At 45.8% G+C, this 22,456-nt stretch overlaps 1 protein-coding gene across 4 annotated transcripts in view; it reads left to right on the top strand.

Moving 5' to 3' along the window:
* Positions 1-22,456, top strand: part of PlexB (plexin B) — a 182,436-nt gene that overhangs the window by 39,488 nt on the left and 120,492 nt on the right. Inside the window, exon 1 of one of the 4 annotated variants that reach the window (XM_086980863.1) lies at positions 2,988-3,744. The exons of the other annotated variants lie outside the window; for them this stretch is intronic. The gene's annotated coding sequence lies outside the window, so the exon portion shown is untranslated. Of the gene's footprint in view, positions 1-2,987; positions 3,745-22,456 lie in introns of those variants that run through there. 4 annotated transcript variants of the gene reach the window in all.

Raw genomic sequence — 22,456 nt, forward strand, 5'->3', positions numbered from 1 at the left:
AAACACTAGAAAAGGCAGCTTGTGTCGGCAGTATTGAATACAATGTGAGGCAGTGCTAATAGCATTTATTACTACCAGCTTTGCCTGCTGCTGCTGCTGCTGCTGTTGCAATAGGGCAACGAAAGAGTAGGACAAAACGCTAACGTTGTCTACAAGCGGCTGTTTTTGCAATCCGTCTGCTTTATATTCAATAGCTCTGGCAGCTCGTGCTAATAGTAGTAGTAGTTGTCATTTTGTAAAAGGATTGCCAGGTCGTTGCTGGCCTCTATCCCGTACTCGCTGTCATACCATGAATACATGTCAAATACGACTCGACTCGCGGTCTGTTTTTGGTGGCATTTTGCTTGGGTCTTTACGTGGCCATAGAGCCGTGCGTGAGTGCATGCATCATGGCACATGGCTTGTGATCTATTCAGCGTTTCGGCTGTCGCTGAGCTAGGTTGCCAGTGAGGGTCAGGCTTGTCCTTTACGTTGATAACAGGAAACACTTGCTGAGGACGTTGATATCCAACCATGACAGGCCGCTAAAATTCTCGTGGATAAACGGGACTCTACATCGTTAATGCTTGTACGTTATCACGATAAGTGAAACAGTTTCATGGCAAAAAAACGTCTAAACGAGGCGGCGTCATGCATCTTAGCTTAATAATAATTAGCATCCGTTACGGCTGTCTTTACGCTATGCGTGATTATTTCCCATGTGCAGAGCTTGAGCATGACTGTAAAACGTACATGGAGCCGTTTTAGAAGTAACTTACGAAGTCATTAGATCGGTACTTGGATCACTAGATCACTTTGGTGGTCCTGTAGACGCGTGTGTAGGGCCATCCTCGTGTCCTTACGAATGCACGGCAATGAAACGACGTGGTAGCCTCGCAGTGGGCATCGCTAGCGATGAAGGTTAGCATTTCATTTTTAATTCTCACTATGTCATTCTCCTGCGCGCCCCACCTGTTTCGCTCTCGTAGATGACAAAACGAACTAATTACGTAATTGTTTGGGACGCAAAGAAGATCGAGCGGCGTCAAAGGAAGCGGGATGGCTAGGTGCCGCTAATGATAAACAAGAGTTAAACAGCTGTTTTTGATCTTCTGGATTATATTTCTTAGATTCGCCCTGTTCTTTTCTAGAGTTCGCCGAAGCGTCATGTTCTTTACATTTGACGTCCCCGCTCACTTTTGGCTTTTGGTGCCGACCAGCTTTCTTTCTGTAGTACCGGCGCTGCTGACGTTAGCTGCTGTTGCTTCTACTGCTCCCGAATCACGACTTGCCAATGCATTATCTGCGAAACAACCAGCGCTGACGACAGCAAAAATTTTGATAGTACTGTGACAATTACATGAGGCGGGGGGTAGGAGGAGGAGGAGGAGGAGGTAGTTCTGCTTTTGTGTTATGTGCATAATCCATTTGATGCGATCGAGCACATACCATCATCTATGGGGTCGTTTGGGCGTCTGACGTTGTACACGGAGCATTTCGTGTAAAATGCAGGACCCAAGCTACTGGGTAGAACCGTGCGGAGAAAACTGACCAAATGACCATAATTGATACTTTACGCAAGCCAATCAAGAGAAACATATCGAGGCGAAAGGGCCGTTGGATTGTACGTGCCGTAAAGCCAATCACATAACGGAAAGGTATGGAATTGCTACAATTACGTTACTGTTTTTTTGTTCTATGCAAACAAAGCATACATGCAGGATGTGGCAAAAAACATTCCATCAGTCTTCATTTTACGTCTATACTGCATATATATGTAAGCATATATATGTCAACAAACTTCTACCTTGCATATATATATTCGTAAGTTAGAAGTAAGTAGAAGAAAATACTAATGAAACGGTTGCTTTCACAATTTCTCGAAATTCATCAACTTGATTGACTTATGCCGTTATATCAGGTTTACCATTGTGAAATAAGCCCTAAGAATAATAATAATAAATTTTAAGGTTTTTCAAATTCTATACGAGATCCTTCAAATCATAATGCTCTTTCAATTATTGTGTACTGCAGGGTGTTCCAGACCGCCATGTGCTACCAATGCCACGATGTCCTACTGTGTACTCTACCTTAAAATTTGATAATTTTATCTAGCAAGAAGATTCAAGATGAATCGGCTCTTAACTACTTTTCGTGGTGGGCAACATCTCATTGACCTTGTTGACCATCTTGAGACGATGATCTTTTTTGCCTGTATTTTTATCGTTGCCACGGTTGGTCTCCCGTAGAGTGTAGGGGCACAAGTCTGCTTGAGTTACTATTATTACGAAAGAAAAACGTATTATGAAACTGAAAGCTACGCATGCACAATAGAAATGGATTCTTTCTTGGATTACCAATGATATCGATGTCTCATTATGGATCGATCGGGCGTTTTACTGATCGATTACTTATATCTAAAGAGCCATCGGTAAGTGCCCCCCCCCCCCCCTGGGCTGGGTGGGCGAGCTTAATTCTCTACAGTCAACAGGAATTCATTATTATAAATTGGTGTGAGCCCCTGCTTGTATCAATAAATATCGTTCAAACTCATTTGCTTGCAGCGTTTGTAAATACGTAACCGGCTGAAGGAACCACGGTTGAATCACAACTCTATCTGAACGTTGGTCTCGCGGAGCAGGTGACCTTTGTGATACTGTCGAGAATAGCTACTGGCAATTTGATCTTTTTGGGTGCAGGTATCTTTGGGCTGGGCTCTATTAGAGCCGTTCAAGCTTTATGGTACAATCCTCTTGCACGAAGGTATCACTACTGGCAACGATCATGTTAATCATGATGGTAGCGGTTCACATCGAAAAAGCTGCTTCTCTAAGAACTCGAAACTTGGCTTACAGGATACCATAAAATAAAAACGGGTTTGTTTTTGTGGGGGAAAAAATCTGAAAATTGTATTGCCTAATCCAATATGAAGTCCCTTCAATTTTCAGATTTTTTTCCCCCACAAAAACACACCCGTTTATCGTTTCTAATAATTATGTTATGTTATCGATGCTCAATAGGCGTCAGTGATATGTTAGACACTCTGGACTTCGTTAGCGATTCTTTTTAATTACGCATACAACGAGGACCATTGCAAATAAGAGCTGACGACTGACATTACGCCTACGGATTCCGATGGAGCTGCTTTTGCAGTACTCTGAGCAGTCGTGTCTTAGTTGTTAGCGGAAGAACGGAGGCCAAGTTTGGCCAAAGAAGATCAGACATTTAGATTCGCTCTGTGTCTGCATAGAAAGCCATATATTAAGATTAGGTATAAGATCATCTAAGACTGCTGTGTTTAGCACATCTTTGCCAGGAAAGTTGTGTGTGGTTACTACAGCCAGACTGCGTAGTCATACAGGCCGGAGGTGGAGATGGTGGCCAGCACCAGCCAAATGGGTTGGTACTAATGAGAAAAAACTGCCATTTCTGTCACAATGTGAAGCCCGTGCGATTAGATGAGAATCCCCAGCATTGATCACGGTGAGTACCTTTTCGTTGTTTCCGGCGTATCAAGACGGCAGTAAAGTCAAGCAATGAACAATATAGAAATCGTTACGTAACAAATGACTCACAGTAACGAGTCCCAGACAGAGTTGAAGTCGTTCGCAGGAATTGTGCGTGAGGTGTTCAAGGCTGTCTCGCGATCTATCGCAGCTCACCATCAAAAGCATTAAAACCGTCCAAAACAACTCAAAGGTGGACAGTCTACAGCTGGCAGTTGACAAGAAGTAACAGCAGGAGATGGCTGTGTTCTAGTTTCGAGTAAGTCATCTATCATATCGTCCTGTTTTTCTGGTTTACCACCCCGATGTCATTTTAACTCGCTGCCGTGACATTTTCTAACAGGCAAGTAGCAATTCTATTAGACCGCTAACCGCGGCATTCTTCCATTCCATCCTCTAGCTGTTGCTCGAGTCGGAACAATTCTAATCGTCGAGGCGAGCCCTCAGCGACCTGTGGAACATGTTCCCGCGAGCCTGTTACTTCTACTGCAGCTACATATCGTAGTTGCTGCCCTCGGTTGAAAACGAGCGCCGAGTACGGTGATAAAGCAGCAGTCCAATGGTTTTCCTATGGCAAAGGAACGATGGGAACGGCGGAAAGAGGAAGAAATAAGTAAGAATATAAAGAAAATAAACAAGGATAGCATCGAAGGAAAAACACTGCAAGCGATAGGCAGTCGCGCAAGAGAGATAGCGAGTTCTCAAGATACACGATACCCGTCTGCGTTCTTGCGGGAACAGCGATCCGACCCGAACGGGGGATAAGCGAGAGCTCAGCGAGACCAGCGGGGGCTTCGAATCAGAAACCTTCCACGCTGCCAAAGGTGAACACAGTAATCTGGTCCATTATTCAGCAGGCGACGGCACAAAACAGAGGCCAATCGCTAGTACCAGGTATTCCGCCGAGAGTGAGACCGCGATGGGCAGTAGAACAAATTCGAGTCGATCGGAAAGCAGCGTTGATTCATGGCGAATGAACGCATCAAACCACTGCTGTATAAGACTAATCGGTAACAGTACGCTGGCGATGTTCCCCCACCCTCGAATACCCCACGCAGCCGGCTTCTGTATATGTGCTTCGGCTCAGACTGGTTTGCACACTCGGGCTAGCCGAGTTGAGTCTGTGTAGAGAGTTTTCTGTGGAGCAAAACGATCGTTGATAACTAGCGTGGTCAGGGGGGTGGCCGACCTTGTCATGCTACTTCGTTTGTTCGAGCTAGTAGGCAACTCTATGAAGCGGTGTGCAACTTGCGGAAGAATCGTGGCGGAAAAAGGTCGAATATACGAATACATTATACCGGCAACTTACATACATAAAGTCGCTGCACATGGGATTGGATGGCGATGTTCAATGAATTTGCGAGGATCAGGTCCAATGACTAGACACTTCGAATCTGTATAGTATAGTATTTTTGGGTCTAAGCGCGTTAGGTTTCGGCTCGTTCCAACCAATCTGAACCAAGCTGGATCATCGATAACGTTTATCTTTGACTCTTTGTTTTTTTCCGGCCTTTTTTATTATTATTGTTGTTTTTACTTTACTTTGTTATTATTAAATAGAATATTGCATTGGACTTCGTTTTTAATTTCCATTATTAACCATTTATTTGATCCCACAGTCGCTAAATGGCTTTTTTTTTTATAATGAGGTATTATTAATTTGTTGGCAAATATTTTACACAAAAGATCTCTTAGGAGTGCCTAACTGTCAGAACGTTGTTGTTCCTGCCGCACATTTCGTTGTACTACAGTTGTACTTTCCGTATTGCCACCGAAAGCCGCCTGTCATTTCGCGCTATTCTTTATGTCATAGTATTCATGACACCGAACCGCTCGACGGTCGTCACGACGTGCGCGATACGTCAGCAGTTTGTAGTGTGGCTTGCACGCAGAATATCGCGCTTGATGGGCGCGGTCCTTCGGACGCGTTATGTCCTCACTGTCCTATCAAGCGAATTAGCCCTAGTCTGTATTAACACGACCAGGCCCGACATATACTCACAGAGATATTTTGCTTTTACTACTTTAAAGTTGTTAAGAGAGAAAAGAGGACGCCAAACGAAACGAGACCCTACACTTGCTCTTCTTTGTGTTGTTGTGGTTATCTTCGTTGTTGTTCTGTATCCCTTCATTGCCCCTTTCTCTGTCCTATAATAGGTCTTACTACTTTTGTCCTACGGCAGCAGCCGCTGCTAACAGCCACCAATTACCATGAATTATAGCCAGGCTGATCACAGCCATGACGTTGATATTTTGTCCTATCATTTCTCGTAAAAAGATTCCGCTAAGATTACGAGCGACTGTTTGGCGGTGATCAATGTCGACTCTGCAGTAGCCCGATGCATCTCCTCGTATGCGTAACATTCGTCTCGATGCAGGACAGTGAACATACGGTAAGCGGTGAATTGTAGGCCGATTCGTCACCCGCCAATGGATGTTGTTAATATTTGGTATGCGAGGGGTTTCACCGTGGGTTGGGAAACTAGTGAAGATAGCAGGCGATACGACGGGTGGAACCCAACGAAAAAATCAGACTTGGCATTCGAGATAGAGCTGACGGCAGAGGGACAGAATGCACAGAGCAACCTGACGTTTGGTCAAAGAACCCTGAACAGTCAGACACACAAAGCGCATACAGACAAAAAGACGAGACTCTCCTTCTGTGCTACACTAGAGGGGACTGAACGAAACGAGCAAGCGAATAAAGGAGAAGACAGGCGGAAAGGAAGAGGGAGGGGGTAATGACTCTGAACAATACGCAGATAAAGAGTGAAGATAGAGGAGACATTGGGGGGGGGGGGGGGGAAGATACAATTTAGCAAAAAAATGACACGACTATGCATAAGAAGGAAATATCAAGCAAGATACGTGATCTGGCGAAATACTGATACTAGCTCACTAGAGCTAAAGGACAGTAATAAGTTATTTGATGTACATATAACTCAAAATTAATGAGAGCAACTTGACTGACTAGTCAGCTTGCGATGCTGACATGGATGCGGCCTGTCTTGGTTGAACCTACCGTATTATACCATATTAGCGGTAGCAGCAGTAATTGCGGAAGCCGAAGTAGTGAATAGGCTGTTTACAATGGGCGAATTTTTTTTATCAAGCAAAAATAACCGGAAGTATACAGCTAAAGCGAGATTACACGGGATATATATCCGCAGTTATCACGCCCATCAACCCTCAACATGGGTTGCTAAATAGATTAGGTAAGCGGTCGGGGCCAGCTTGTTTAGGCTGGAGGTTCAGTCACGAGAGGGAGCAATGGTCGCTCGTAGACAGCCAATGTAGTCAGCGCGATAGCAGGTAGACAACTTGTCAAAAAGTGCTTGGGCTCAATCTGTGCAGCAACAAATTATCGTGCACTGTGTCTGATATAGCATAATCGGTAGAAGCATATCCGTGCATATTGCCGCCAGCAAAATGGTTAGCCATCAGCTTCACTGTCGATCAAGCTCGTCGTAGGCATCAATAATTCCGATAGATGTACGTGCGCCTTTGAGTTCGTTTCGAGGGTGTGTGTGGTGGCTACAATCTGATGGATAGCGCGATGGCGGTAACAACAGCCATCACTGCACTGTGGGGCATGTTGGGACAAAAGCCAAGTTCAGAGCAATGACGACGAGACGATAAACTCGATTTGAGCATGCTGAATGACTAGTCGATTCATGTGGTTTATATAGGTGTTTGTGTCGATGGGAGCTGTTGTGCGTTTTGGGGGGGCTGCACCCCAACAGACTGTTCTCCGTCGGGATTGAGTTTCCGAAAACCACTTGAAGAATGAAGCGACGTCGCATCCAACGAGCCGAAGAGGGGTTTGTTAGATGGCTATATAGAAGTTTGGGGCTGAGTGCAAAAAGTAAGAGAAAAGGAGATAAAGAGAAAACCTCAATAAGGAAGAAGATAGGGGGGCGGGCGACAACGAGGAGTTTATTTGATGAAGATCAAACTGGGTTTGCCTGGATCGCGCCGCTCGTCGCGAGGGTTCTCAGCGTCACTACAAACATATACACACTTGTTTTCTCGTTGTTCCGGTCGGTTCTTCTCGCTCATTCAGCGTGTGAACGTCCCGGAGTCGACACATCCACGTCACAGTGATTAACATTCATTGCGCAGCAGTTCAGAGTGCCCTCAAATTTCTTCGGGTAGACCGTCGGCTTGTAACTTGGTTTGCTTAGGTAAGACGTGACGTCTGGCAGTGCGTTTCTAAAAGGTTCTGAATAAATCGACTATGGCGATGAACTAAGACTTCGCTTAAAGGATGGGCGATAATTTAGCATGCCTGCCCACCTTTTACTGGGGAAAACGCATTACATCACTAAATTGCTGAGTCGTCCTTTGCTCGCGAGTAAAACTAGCTGGTGAGGGCATAATTTGCACAATCAGTTTGAATTTAAAACCGGCAATGGCGGCGCTTGCAAGGGAGACGGGAATATTTTGAGAAAGCTTTTCTTCCCTCGTGTTCCAGTAGTGGCGCCTTGCTAACGGTAAAGCTAGGAAAGCCTTTGGCCGCCCCGCTGCTACTTTGAAGTACGTGGCTCTTTGCAATGAAAAGCATAATAAACTTACATGTGAGTTATGTCTTTATCGAGTCTCTCAATTCCGGCGCTTCTCTACACTTCCGTTTCGTTCGACCTTCTTAGCAGCTAGCCTTATCTAGTCGTTATCACCAACCGATCTTATTGCATGGGTCGGATCCTTTCCAAAATGTGCATTAGTAGCGAATTTCAATACGAACGTAGTTGAACCGAAGCTGTTCCAGTTATCCCAGCTTTGCGGCGGAGGGCCAGAAAAGACCGACAACACCAAAAGCTATCCTCGAGTTGCACCATCTTTCCGTATTCTTTTCACTTGGCGTTCTCTATCGATTAAGTCCTGCTGATTGTATCTATATGTGTGCATATGTCAGCGTGTTATAAAGGGTGCAAAGTCGGCAGATTATCCGGCGCGCTACAGCACGACCGTCGCCAGTTCCACGTCTCACAAACCATCCCAAAAACTCTTGAGTGCAATACAGCTTTTTGTAGCCGCCGCAGACCTTCAGAGTTCTTGCCGCTGTTTTGCTCTTTATTCCGTTTCGAGGTTTGTTAGGGGGTTCCATTTCTTTTTTACACTTGATACTCACCAGCACTTTCGTTCCCGCATGGTTATTGTAACTATGATACGTAGAAGCCAGAACGAAGGGCAGACTCGATGCCTGATAGTTCTCGTGCCTTTTTAGTAGGCTGCTCCGACCAGAGGCTAACTTGTACCAGTTTGGGCCAAGCATCAAGCTAGGAGCCACACGTTTGACGTTATTGGTCGTTTTCCTGCTTGGTGGCGTTTCGAACCCCTGCTCGGTGAATTGCGACGGGTCGCGCACAACCATGATCCTATCTAATTCTTCAGGGTCGGCTCATATAAAAGTGCACACGCTTTGTTCCGATCTGCCCTTCTCTTCTCTTTTTCGTCGTAGTCATTTTCCGATGGAGGCAACGAGCGGCCGAACGCGTGACGGCACCGCCAACAAAGACGCTGTGGGGTTCAATTCCCGTTTTCTTGTAAGAGGGGTTACAGGATCGAAGGTAGCTTGGGTGGTTTCGTCCGGCTATGACCAGGCCGAAAATTGAGCAGGGAAAATTGGCAGCAGTAGCAGCACAGGATTTATTGTTTTATATTTTCCTCTCCGTAGCTTTTTCGCTTACGATGAGGACCACTGCTCTGGTCCCTAATACTATTGACGATGTTACGAAACACAGAAGAGACGTCGAATGTGCGATGCGTACGGTTCAAGGGGATGATGTAGCGAGGTACGGGGTGTAGGAAAGCACAGGTAACACAGGAGATGAGTTAGCACGGCGAAATCGTCTATGGTGGTTAGAGGCTAGGTAACGGTTGGTATTTGTAATAGCGTAGGCGCTTTGACAGCCTCCTGCTTGTCCCTGAGACTCAAAGTACTATTGCCCGTCTGTGACGTTGAATGTGCGCGCCTTTCGAAGGTCTCCTATGAGAACCCGACAGAGCCCTCGGCAGCAGGTGTTTGGAATTTGCGGGGGATGACCCGACTACGCGTCTTTTCCCCTATTTCCCCCATAGAAGACGCGGCATTCGACGATAAGCAAACTCGAACGGGCAATACTTGTGTATGAGAAAAAATATTCTCCAGTCTCTTTAGGATAAAAGAAAGAGACACGGCTGGGGCAAAAGAAGAGATTCTGAGGGAACAAAATAAAGATCATGCTGTATGTGCGTACTGTACTCGCTTCGGTGAATGAGGGAAACTGACATGAAGTTCGAGGTTCTGGATCGGACATCAGCGTAAAGGAACGCTGCTTGGATAGCGGTTGCACTGCTGATGGCGACGCCGACAGTAGCCGCGGCAGACCACTCCAGATAACATGCGGTGGAAAGAGAGCAGGACTTTGGGTAAGGGAGGAAGGGCTTAAGAAACAGAATCTACAGACGCTGGTGGCAATCGACAGGGTACGCTGATGTAGTAGGATGGTTGGAACTGGGAAGCAAAACAGAGCCAAAAGCAGGCACAATATCAGCTGTTTTATCCGACGAATAGATCATATGTAAAAACTCTGCCCTGCTCTCAGTTTTGTCCTGGCCTCCTTTCACCGTTGATGAAATCATTGTTGCTAATCGACAAGAGCTTTACTCGTGTAATTATGTTCTTCTACGAGCGCTACTATGGCAACGCAACAACAGCGTGGTAGTGGCCACGATTGCGGCGGTTTTCCTCGTTTCGGCCTTCATGGTGGACGCGACCACCAGGCCAGGACGAACTCACGAAAACCAAGACCAGGCTGAAGAATATGCATAGCACATTCCACTAGCGAGGGAAGTTGGCCCTGCTGCGTTTGGGGTCGTGATGATGGTAGCGCTGGTAACAAATTTACATACGCGAATCTGCCTCATTTTGCTCTGCTCAGGATGTGCGGCTCTACAGGGTCTTTTCTAGCAGGGCCGGAGTCGAGAAAGCTCTCTAAGCTCGACGATACGGGGAACAGCTACTGGTCCTATAATGGTACAGGGCAAAACTCAAGTTTATGGCTTTAGGGTACCAGATTTGGCCTGCACTGGAGATTGAGCTTGCTTCCGCTTCTTCTAGACACAAGGAAGATGGGGAGCCTAGATAAAGAAAAGGTCTTCGAGCTGTCAGGGTTATGCGGCCATACTGCTGGTATTGTCGCTCGCTGCATTTCATGATCACGATTTCCGTCTGCCCGCGGATAAATTGCTGTAAGGTGCTACAAACGTTCGCCGCCGACCACAGGTGATCGTGGTTGGGGTACTCGTGTTGCTAGGTGCGTTAGCGATGTCAGGACTTGTTAGCAGTTTTTGTTTCAAAAGGAATCGGAAGAAAACAAAGCAGATTGAATTACGAATTTTTAATTAGGCAGCGCAATAAGACAGCTAAATGGACTTGTGGTTAGCAGCGCAGCAAGCGAAAAATCCAGTTGCTTGCTCGGTCGGACGACTAGTTAGATGGTGGAGTAGTTGCGTTGGGTCCGGAACGTCTTCTTATTTTGTTTCTAATAAGCAAAATCAAAACGTCTTCGTCTTTGTACGCGTTTACCACTTCCATGGAAAAGCTCGAGTGGACGCAGCAGCAGCAGCCGCCCGCGACACAGCCAGTTTCCCTGATGACTCTTCGAAACCTGAATTCCCTATTGGCTGGACGGATTTCAGAAACCGTGAGGATTCTGAAGCTTGCAAGGAACAACAATCGGCGGCCGCAACCGCCACTGCGGCTGTTACTGGTTACAAATGATCCAGGATCTTTTACGGCCATACCGCTTCAGCCCCAAGTCGTGCAGTGGCGTAATAACATGATATATTGCTGTGGTCGAAAGGCGTCTGCAGTGCACATTTGAATATTGATCCTACCAGCCGCGGCGATGACTTACATATGAGATCGAGTGGGGGGGGGGGGGCGAATCTCAGTGCGGGGGCGACAGGGCACACAATGCGAACTCTGGGTGTGTTTTGCGAGACTCCATCGTCCCAGCTATGGGTGTTGGAATTGCAAGCATCTTGGTCGCAATTAGCTAAGTTAAGTTAAATCGTAACTCAGGTGGCACACGAATTGATGGGTTAGTGGCTTGCTTAGTTCAGAGGTTTTCAAATTGCTGGCTTTGGAAGACAAGACTCAGAACTGTACTAATGATATAACAGTATTGACTAGATGTGATGAATTTTCCTGGCAGAATCGAGGAAGAGCTCTGATATTACCATGCACCAAGTTATTTAGGGCAATCCTGTTACGAATCGATCTCCCAATTATTATATGATAATTGTCCACATAATCAGACTGCCCCTGTGCACGCTCGATTTATTTAGCTACAGTACTGTCTTCCTCCCAAACCTTCAGATCTCCATGGTCTCTCCAACTAGATAATTTATTAAGGGTTGTTTTTCGAATTCTTTTTTCAACATCCCAGAGCTAGGCGATCCATTCGTGCTGCACTACTGCCTGTAACAACTGCAATAACCTCAGCGTATCCCAAACACGGCATCAAGGGCTAACCGCGGCATACCTTCGGTTGCCGTTGATAATACTTCAATGATTGCTATAGGAACGTAAGCATCTTCCTAATGGTTGATAACCAACATGCTTCGGAATAGCGTCGCATCTATGTGAGGGCATTTAAAATGCACTAGAGCATTTTCTCCGTTTTCATTGTCGTCTGTGCTTAAATATCTTCTAGTGTCGTAGGTTGGTAGTCGCTTGGTAACTTCTATCGATGCGTCTGGGCTGGCGACGGTCACTCATGGCCATGAGAGTAAATTGTACACGACGCCGTTAAGCACATACAGAAACGCAGAGCGAAAATGGCAATGGTTTCAACCAAAAGGCTGGCCAAGGCGAGGGTAACGTACGGTGTCAGAGGTCTCTCTAAAAAAGGTATCGTACCAGCGCATAGATACACATACACCGTCGCGTGCATACAGACGTTTTCGGCTACGTGTACTCCAGCAAGCATACACTAACAAGGATGCACGATGTGGCGTTTAACTTCCCAACCTTTTTGGAATTGTTCGGTTCCTTCCGGACCAATGCAGTCAGTTCTCAAGGGAGCGAATCGCGTTTCTCGCTTGCAATGAGCGTTACCTGACTAAAAGCTGATTATTATCGCTTCTAGTAGCATTTTCGTTATAATTAATCGGTGTATTACGAACGAGATATAAACTGGACATAGTGCACCCCAGTACTTTGTTTTACGTTGATTGTTAATGGCGTACCCACTTTCGGAGAGCATTTCGGAGCAGGGTTGCGAACTCTTGTCGGTATTTTTTTTTGCAGTTGAACCATTTATATTTTATTGGGTACACGCATAGATAATGCATGCAGATATGTTGATGTGTGTACCGCGTCTAGTCAACGCTGTCTGTATAGATCTGTATAATATTGAATATCGGGATTACCCTGGATTGTTCTTAACATCAGGTGTCCCACGCTACAATTTCATTGCCCTAGTGACTATTTGCTTACTTAGTTACCTCCTTAAGAGATCCTTCACGTTAAATAAAAAAAAAAAAATCAGCAAGTGTATTATTCAAAATTGTTCACGGCATGGCCCTAGCATAGTTTGACTTTTTGAGACGGACGATTTTAACGCTGGTCCTTGTATTAGGTCATGAGTTTGCAGCAGACAGAGCAGTAGCGGCTGGATAACAAACAGATTAACAACTGCGTCTGCTTTTTGCTATACTATGTTTGTTATAAAGCAGGCCACTTGATGAAAGATGCTCCTTTTCGAATACAGGGACTGCACGAGGTCGAGCACGGCTGGTGCATGTGAGATACGCAATACAAAGGTGGCAGAGTGTTTCAGTTATTGTATTGTACACTTTTGTCGAACAGAAGCTATCCTTTTAATATCGGACGCTTCGATATTATCAGGCAAAGGATAACGGACTAGGCCGAGCTACTTTACTCAACCCCAGTGCGTTTTCAACACACAAACACAGCATATCGAAAGAGGGAACAAATACATAGTTCTCAATTGCATATTTTTTTCTATTAGCAAAACAGATCGTACATTATTCTGCCATACGATTGGTTTAACGTAGAGCGTTAGCTGTATCGAAACGTGTACACAATATATGATATAATACAGTGCTATACTTAAATTGTCTGATCATCAAAGGACACTTGCTCAGATAAGTCGATTACAGTAGCGTGTATATATATATATATATATATACTGTCTAAATAAGAGCTCATCTAATGTTGGTTTCCATCAACCTGTACAATATTCTTCCCGTTGTCCGAGCTGATCTTCTGACCCACTGAAACAGCCACTGAATTCAGTATCGGCCAACTGTCATCTGGTAAATCACGTGCGTCATTATATAGCTCATAGCGTCAGACCTATAGATGAAATTCAGCATACTGAAGATCGACCGACCAATTGACTCTTGGTGTCGCCTCTTTCCACTTAAAGCAATCTTACATAATTCAAATATAAACAACGAAGACCAACCGAATATTTCCTTTTTGCCGATGTAGAAACGGAAGTTTTAGTAGTTCGTTCTTCAAGGATCCACGGCCATTCTCTTTAGTTCGGTTAAGCCCTAAGCGTTCGGCCTTGGAAGGTCAACATCAGCAGCAGTTAAACGTTGGGAACGCCTAAGACTTATAGCGCCGTAGACTTAGTCGCTCTGCAAAGACGTAATATTGGAACGCCTAAGACTTATAGCGCCGTAGACTTAGTCGCTCTGCAAAGACGTAATATTGGAACGCGCACCCCAAATACAAAAGAAGTAAAGCGCTTTTTAGAGAGCCGCTTCTACCGCTAGCAAGCGTCCGCGAAAGACGTTGGAAGCCTTCATGGAAAAGCTCTGTATCGCTGGAAGGATTAGGTCATCTGTCCGCTAGCATTTGCGCAAACAGGAGGAACAAGGCAAAAACGAAAAAGCTAAGGACGTTGGCCGACTGTCCCTTTGAACTCCGGCGCGCGAGTTAGCGGTATGGATCGATCCATTGGATTGTCTCATTCAATTCGGCGGTTGGAACAACCAATGAAGAAATGAGAGGGCCAATGAAACACAGCAGGATGGCCTGAGTAGGCCTTAGGGCACTAGGACAAAGTAGGGCAGGCGAATGGACGAACGAGACACCGAAGGTCGTTTTTCTTGAACAAAAGTTGCGTGGTTGTGCTTGTCGCTCAGATTGTCAGCTGTGCGTGTACTTCAGCTCCACAAAGCGGGAGCAGTAAACACATAAGTTACTGTGGGGACCGTGCAGACGACGAGCGATTTCATTAATTGCGTCGAGCCAAGCTTGCTAGCTTTGCCATCTAGCAACGAGAGAAGAAATTCTAAATTCAAATTACACTAATACCCAGCTCTGTTTGGCAAAAAAGGCCACTGTAGATGCACCAATGTAGGCGTAATAGGTTTCTATCATGTCTTAGTGAACCATGTAACCCTAAGCGGCAATTTCGATTCATAAACGATCCAGTTATAAAAACGTGTTCACATTTTTGTTTGTAATCTATTCCATATATAATTTATACGCAAATATAGAAACATCTTTAGCGTTATCACTTGCGATACGTGTCTACTTTTTTTTGTCCAGCGACTCCCGGCGGCGGCAGTAGCTAAGTTTCTAATTGCCTCAGCTAGTTATTTTAGTATCTTTATGGTTACTACTGTTGCCGTTCGGGTTACAGCTGCAGAAACAGCGTTGGCCCTACAGTCGGCGGCAGCTGTGAGCCGCTTTTGTAACGCCGGTATCACGCCAGCTCAGAACTCATCCAACCGCGTTAGTCTTCCACACCTCTACATCTGTACAATGACATGCTTGAAATACATACGATAAGTGGCGAAATGTCGGCAGCTCATGACTCAAGCTTAATGAAAAAGGCCCGTTACGTTCGTTATATGCTCAACTTGCGGAAGTTTCCGTGCACCCGCTTGTTATTGTTACTGTAGTTAGTGGGTACTATAGCAGAGGAAACAGGGGCACCAATTCTAGCTGGTGGCAAACGCAATTGATGCAAGAGATAGAGGTGCATCATCGGAAAACATGAGCCTGATCACGAATGAACGCACAAGCCGCTCAGAGATAGCGTTGTGGTCCACGCGGCCTTTTACATGTGTATATCTATAACTACGATAGTTTGGCGTATTCGTGCTTGTGTAGTGCTGCTTCCGCACCAGGAATCACCTTGCCGTGGATACACAGAAGCGTGCCAGGGGTTGCAAGCCTACCGAATGCTAGCAGGAACCACAAAACATAAGCGCCTAGCATCTGCTAACGCTCGAAACGAACCATCTTTAGCTCCCAAAGACGCAATTGCAACTCTTAAAAATGCCGAAGGGGCAAACATTAGATGTCGGCAGAATTGTCTCGTACTTCGTCGCTCCCCCCAAACCAGCGCACATGCAAAGACCCTTTCGTGTGTATAGTAAAGGAAAGACTAAAATAGTGACCCGAAGCAACAGTTATCATAGTAGAGGCAGGATCCGGCAGAAACAGTAGAATACGAAGCACTATCAACACTAGAACGACAACGGAGCCTTATTGAAGAGACACGTTAATACTGGGACGCGGTGTGGAATGGGCATCGGGCAAACAATACACGACGTTGCGATAGCGCAAAGCGTGGGTGAGGAGGATTGGAGAGAGGGAGAGAGTATAACGAAGAGGGTGAGGGTGACAGCCATGCATCTGCCCGGTACTCGCAAGCTGATTCTGGGTGCCATGGTAGCCTTTGTCACCCGTTGGAAGCTAGCAGGACCAAAGAGTAACGTTTCAGGGGAGATCTGCAGCGGCCGATTTGCAGAGTAACGTACCGTATTCAGAATGGCTGGATCGCCACGCCCTTTCGTTAGTAATGCAAGCCAAAGTAATTTCGAGTCAAAGTGGATGATATTCAGATTTGAGCATTAGAAACAAATAAACAAGAATGTAGTGCTAGCTCCGCAACACAGCAAGAGGATAATGGAGGGATCAGCTCTACGTTGAGCTGTCCAAGGTGATGATGGTTTACGATGCATGGCACTAGCATCAGAACGAGCTGATCCATTATTTGCTTGTAAATGATCTCGTGGCAATTGCTATCATTGCTGACACAAGTCAAGACAACGACGCGTGTCCAATGGTCTGGGGGGCTCTATGTGAGAAGTTTATCATCATCGTACAACGGGTTGTACACTATCGTTTACGTCACAGTGTCGATAAGGCTATCTAGTTAACCGTAGTCAGCCTTTTTGCATTACACGCCAATGATATTTATCAACAATAAAATGTTGATTTTCTGCGAAATACACGAATGCCTACATACAATCCTGTGGTTCTACATACAGTCGAAATATTTTTGCCATCCCTTTCTCCTGTTACAGTAAAATGTATTTATATATATATATATCTGGGCAACCGATCAAACGGTGAACGCTGATACTCTGTCATTGAGTTCTGTTTCCATAGCAATCGACGTTGGCCGAACGCCACATCGTCATCGGTTTTTTTACCGACTGTTACGGGATGCCACTACATTTATGTTGTATATTATAACTGTTTCGGGTTGTTGGCTATCGCACACGGTACGAATGAGCAGCAGGCTCATTTTTGTGTCATGTATCTACCTCATGTTACGAACAAAAGACGGACTCGTTGGCGGATCTTCGAATCGGGATCGCAGTAGGGGAAGCTGGCAATGGTAAGTTCGGAATCGGCATTGTCAGCGCTGTTTGTCGCTAAGCCCAGATTTTCAGGGGTAACACATACGTTCTGTTGTGAGCCGGTACACCGGAGCTACCCATCGATTCGTGGTGCTCTATGCGATCGCCTTGGGGGACCCGGTGGTAGATGATTACCATAGACACTTCGAGCAACAGATCTTTCAATCTGCTGGTAAGAAACGTATGCTGCAAACATAGCGTCGAAAACTCACTAGACGCGTACCAAGTCAGCATGCACTGGCAGGCCAGTGAGTGCGCGAGACGACGCTTCATTGGTCTTGCTAGTCAACAGTAGTAATCTAATTTATTTCCTGAATGTTTTCGGTCTTTTCACTTTCATAGTTTCTGTTCAATCCCGGCAGCTAGTCGGCAAGATAAGGTTCCCTAGCGTAATTCAGTATGGCACGCTGTTTGAGTCAACAAACCCAAGCAAGGCTGAGTTTCACTTGAAGCAAGAGGCTTGGAGCCAGCCAGCCATCATCAGCATCGCCAGGAACCATAACAGCGCGTATGGCCAGCTTCGTATCTGTGTACGTGTGCTTGTGAGTATCGTTCGACTCTATGGCGCCACCAATATTGGCAGTGGCTGATTCGGATTAGCAGCTTCGCGCAGTAATACAGGAGGCGCTTGGTAACTTGTTTACTTATCAATTGGCTGACATTTCGGCTTTCGGCGGCGTCGTCGTCGTAATCTTCGTCCGCGCGTTTTCAACACCGTCTTTACAGGACAGGGTCCGTGGGTTCTCGGCTGGGCCTCCCCGGCTCGCCAGCCGCAGCAGCAGCAGGAATAACAGCCGTCACAAGCGTCGATTACCGCAGTATATATATAATAGAAGAGATGGCGCGCATCGGCTAAGCGTCGCGGCACGGTGCTCGACACGAAATGCCGCGACAACAATAAGAGCGACAGCAGAAGCACGAGCATCAAAGGCCATGGCTAAGTGACAGTTACTCACTCGGCTACATACGACAAGCAGTATTCACAACACGGTACCTCCATGGAGAATTACAGTTTAGGTGGCTAGACTCTGTGCCGTTCCCCTTGGCCTAAGTATCTTAGCCGCGATTTGCTACTCGTAGTCTTGTCTATTTTGCCATTAAGCTCTACAGGCAGCTAGAGAAAAAGAGAACGGTAGGCTCACAGCGTCTATCTGCTGCGTATGGGATTCGCTGTCGATGCTGGCTAGACAACCGTCTCACTCGACGTTTCGGCTTAGAATTGTCGACGAGGGAGAATCTGAAAGGATTTGGAAAATGTCTCTCTTACTCTATGTGCTGGTTTCTCGTTCCTAGGATACGCAGGAAGAAATTTGATTCGAAAAAAGCGTTGTAACCTTCGCATGGGTCTCGTAAATCAGGCCTATTTACTTATGTTACCTATCGTGCAGTTATCATGTTAACTATTTGTACCGTTTTTATATCAATAGCCCGTGACGAGAACGCGCCAGTTCCTCTCGTTTAGCGACATTCATTGCGGTGCCGTGTTTACATTGTTGATCAGATAGACATTTACACGTGAATGTTTATGTGTTTGTTAATGGACTAGTTGCCCCCTAATCGTCTAGACAGGAATATGAAAATGGAAATCCGAGCAAACGGGTACTGATTACATTTTCATGAAAATCTTCAGGAGCGTTCACAGGCTGTTTGTTTGTCAGAATTCTTCTATCCTTTATCTACCGTTAATTTGTTCGCCATTTGTTAGTGAGCATCATGGCTCACCGGAAACGTCAGCTGAATTTTGACTTTGGCTGCCTGAAAATTGGTGCCTAGGGTTAAATCTAGGTGAAAAAAGCAGTGCTCTTTAAATGGCTCTGCGATCATATACGTTAAGGGATCGATGTACATAAAGCACGCGTCTTCTTTGGCTACAAGCAATTGATCAGCGAATGAAAAATGAAGGAGGGTAGCAGCCTCTATTAGATTAAAGGAGGAAAAACGTTTAGCATTTTACTAGCTCGGCTGAACAACTACGGCGACGGATGATTTGCGACGAGCAGCTTGCGTTGGTGCCATTGCCGTAAAAAGCAATAATACACGCCGATAGCGGATGGCCAATTTTTACGCTAAATGTACTATAGTTCCGATTACAAGCTAATGATTAAACAGCCAACAGTTGTAGAGAGGCTAACGAACATGTATGAAGTGGAGGAAGCAGGCTTGTCCCAGCTTCAGTTTCAACTCCAAGTAGAGAAAACATCGACAAAAGAAGGCCGATCTTCTTCTTTTGGAGGTGACGTAGTGAGAATTATTCGTGCGGTAAAATCGCGTAGATCTAGCTGCTTACCGCTATAGTCAGCTGCGTCACGACTAGTTTTAAATGCAACTCTCGACTATATCGGTAGACTGTTGAGACCAGAATTTTTTACAGTCGCTTGGGAGAGATATGTACTCCGTTATGAAACCTTTACGTAACTAAATTTCAAAATATGAGCGACCTGTCGCTATCATGAACGTCACAGAGAAACTCTAGCGGCACAAGTGTTTTCTTTATTCCAAAGCCAAATAATTCTCTCCACGATGTCACTGCGAGAAGCATCTATTTCAAGAAGCGTGCAGGAAGCGTCAACACCTCAGGCCCTTCCAGCATACGACATCGTCCAATCTGGGTTTCGCTGTCTCCAATCAAATTTGGCCTTGGCAAACCCTTTGAGGAATACCTAAGCTCGCCGTAAGTAATTATCAAAGGGGACAAGCTTTTTCAATCGACCCTCTGCAGCCCTTTTTCAACTAAAAAAAATCCTCCCCAAGCCAACTCGTTCCACAACCATAATCGTTTTCTTAGCAAGGGTTGAACACGTCTGGACGTCCGCTCGTGGAAGGGTTTATTTTAGCAGGAACAGCCATTTCAGGCTGCCTCTCAGTTTTCGGCCTGCCTTACGTGAAGAAGGACGGCGGCTCGTATGAATCTCGTATGTGCGACACGGAGGGCCAGACAACTTCGTCCACCTTTTGCTAGACCTTGTATGCACGTAAGGGAAGACGGTTGTATGCGTCCAATGATTAGGAATTGGGCGAAGCAGAAATGTTACTTGGCGGCGGCGGGGTACCCTCACGGTATGCAGTGCCTTCATATCACCTATAAGCAATGATTCCGATACTCGACGTGAACGTCTCGGCCTTACGAAAGTTGCATGGGTCATGAGAACATATGATCACAGGGTTGGCTGCTGTGATACTGTACATATATTTGATACGATCAGGCAGATATAAAGAGCACTAGCGACCGCCAAGCTACAAAGAGCAAGTAAATGTAATGTATTCGCATTTCAGTCTACTGCCAATGCCAACTCACCATAAGGGAGAAGGGCAAACGAGGCAAAAACCAACTGACACCAAGTCTGTTTTCATGTGGTCGCCCAAGAGTTTTCGTCTTGTCCTTGCCAAGAACTATTGCAAGGGTTAGACTTCGTCAGCAAGACACACACATAAATATTGACAGATTTTCGTTATGCGGTATCATGTGTAAATGTTACAAATGAGCAGCAGCTGTGAGACTTTAGCATCGATAGAGGCGTTGGTGGAAAACTCATTATTTGCACAGAGGGCTCAAGCTTACAAGATTTGCCAAGTTTCTCTTCCGGAGATGAGTAGCTGGCCGAAAGAAAAGCTGTAACAGGAAACAGCAGAGAAATAGATGCATCGACAATTGGCTAGTGGGCGCATTAAGTAATATTGATACAGGTTCAGGAAACGCGAGAAAGCGATACTTTCGTTTGCGAATTGGACATTGAACTGCGTTGCTATAGGGATCGTAAGTTGTATTTCGATTTGGCCTCTCTGCGGTTCTGCTCAAAACCATGATGATGCAAATGATATCCGGCATGGCGGGGGTCGCGAGACCATCAAAATAAAAACCAACAAAGTGAGCAAGAAGGATCGGATATGGCGGACGTTGTGGAAAACTAACTCATTGGCACGCCGGACCAACATGTTCTGTCATGGCTGGTTAATCCTAGTGAATATTAGTTATATTTTTTTTTATAAACTCCGGGACATATCCAAAAGCGGTGTATTAAATTGCTATCATGCACTTTTCGAGTGTGGCAGGTTCTTAAGCAACTTTCAATATAGTCGCATAGACGATCCGACAGAAGATTGCCGCAATCTGTTGTTTGCCTTCGATACGTACACCCTTTAAGGACCGTCTAGAACAATGTACAACAATACTACATATGAACTATGACTAGGATAATTTCACCCCGTAGCGCTTTCCTCTTGAAGTTAGCAATCTGCCTAGAAAAGTCTAGGATCTCGCCTCTGACACCAGGATATTCATGTCTTTCTGGATAAACAAAAGAAAGCGAGCATTGCAAATTTACGCTAGCTAGACACCGGCACTGCACTCGACAATGCTGTTCGCGGCCTGCAATGGCAATATACGTTCTATAATATAAACAAGAAAACGTGAAGAACCGAGATGCTATTACAAGAGGCACAAAAAAGGACTTGGCCACCCGCTTGCAAACGCGGTCCTAACAGCGGACCGCCACATCTAGCCATCACCACCCGACCCGTAACGGCATTGAAGGCCCTCTGCGAGCGTCGGGAATATCTACTCATAGGCTGCGTACGCAGAACGGGCAAACCTCATAAAGGAGTCTCGCTGACTTAGACTTCAGGCATAGCGAGGTTTACGGCATTGCGTGAGAGAGCGATAGCGCCAGCGGTGTAGAAGCAAACGAACACGTTGAAAGCTGCTATCGCTGCTAAATCGAGCGGGGAGGAGGAGAAAACAGATTGTAAGACTCTCGGAGAAAAAAGGAGCGACACGAAAAAACAATAGTACAGGAAAGGCGGCGACTACAGAACAGCAAGAGCTTACTACAACAGATAGAAAGAGAACGAGGAATACAGCAACAGAAACAGCAGTAATGGGGCAAGGGTAGGGCAAACGTAATGTTTTTAATGGGCGAAGGAAGATAGACGCGAAGCAATAGTGATCGTCGGAAAAAGACAGCCCTGCGGACTCCCCGACCGAGTACGCCATCTGTGTCCAGCCTTGCAGTGTCTTGATGGCTACCCCAGCGATTCTTAGGCTACACCTGGAAGGGGCTTTCAAAGAATACACCGAGGGGGTTTGTGGCAAAGGAAAAAACAGACGTCTGTAGGGGATTGCTGTGGGGAGGTCGCGGCGAGCTCATAGCGAGAGATGACGGCGCATTAATTTGATAGCGCTATGAGGTGATGCTGCTGATGCTTGCGACTTTACTGGCGGCGCTTTTTGGGTAATATTAGCACGTAGTCGGACTGGGTACGATACATTCTGTATAGCTCCGTGGAAG

The sequence above is a fragment of the Varroa destructor genome, unplaced genomic scaffold (genome assembly GCF_002443255.2).
Source record: "Varroa destructor unplaced genomic scaffold, Vdes_3.0 BEIS01000002.1, whole genome shotgun sequence".
Taxonomy (NCBI): Eukaryota; Metazoa; Arthropoda; class Arachnida; order Mesostigmata; family Varroidae; genus Varroa; species Varroa destructor.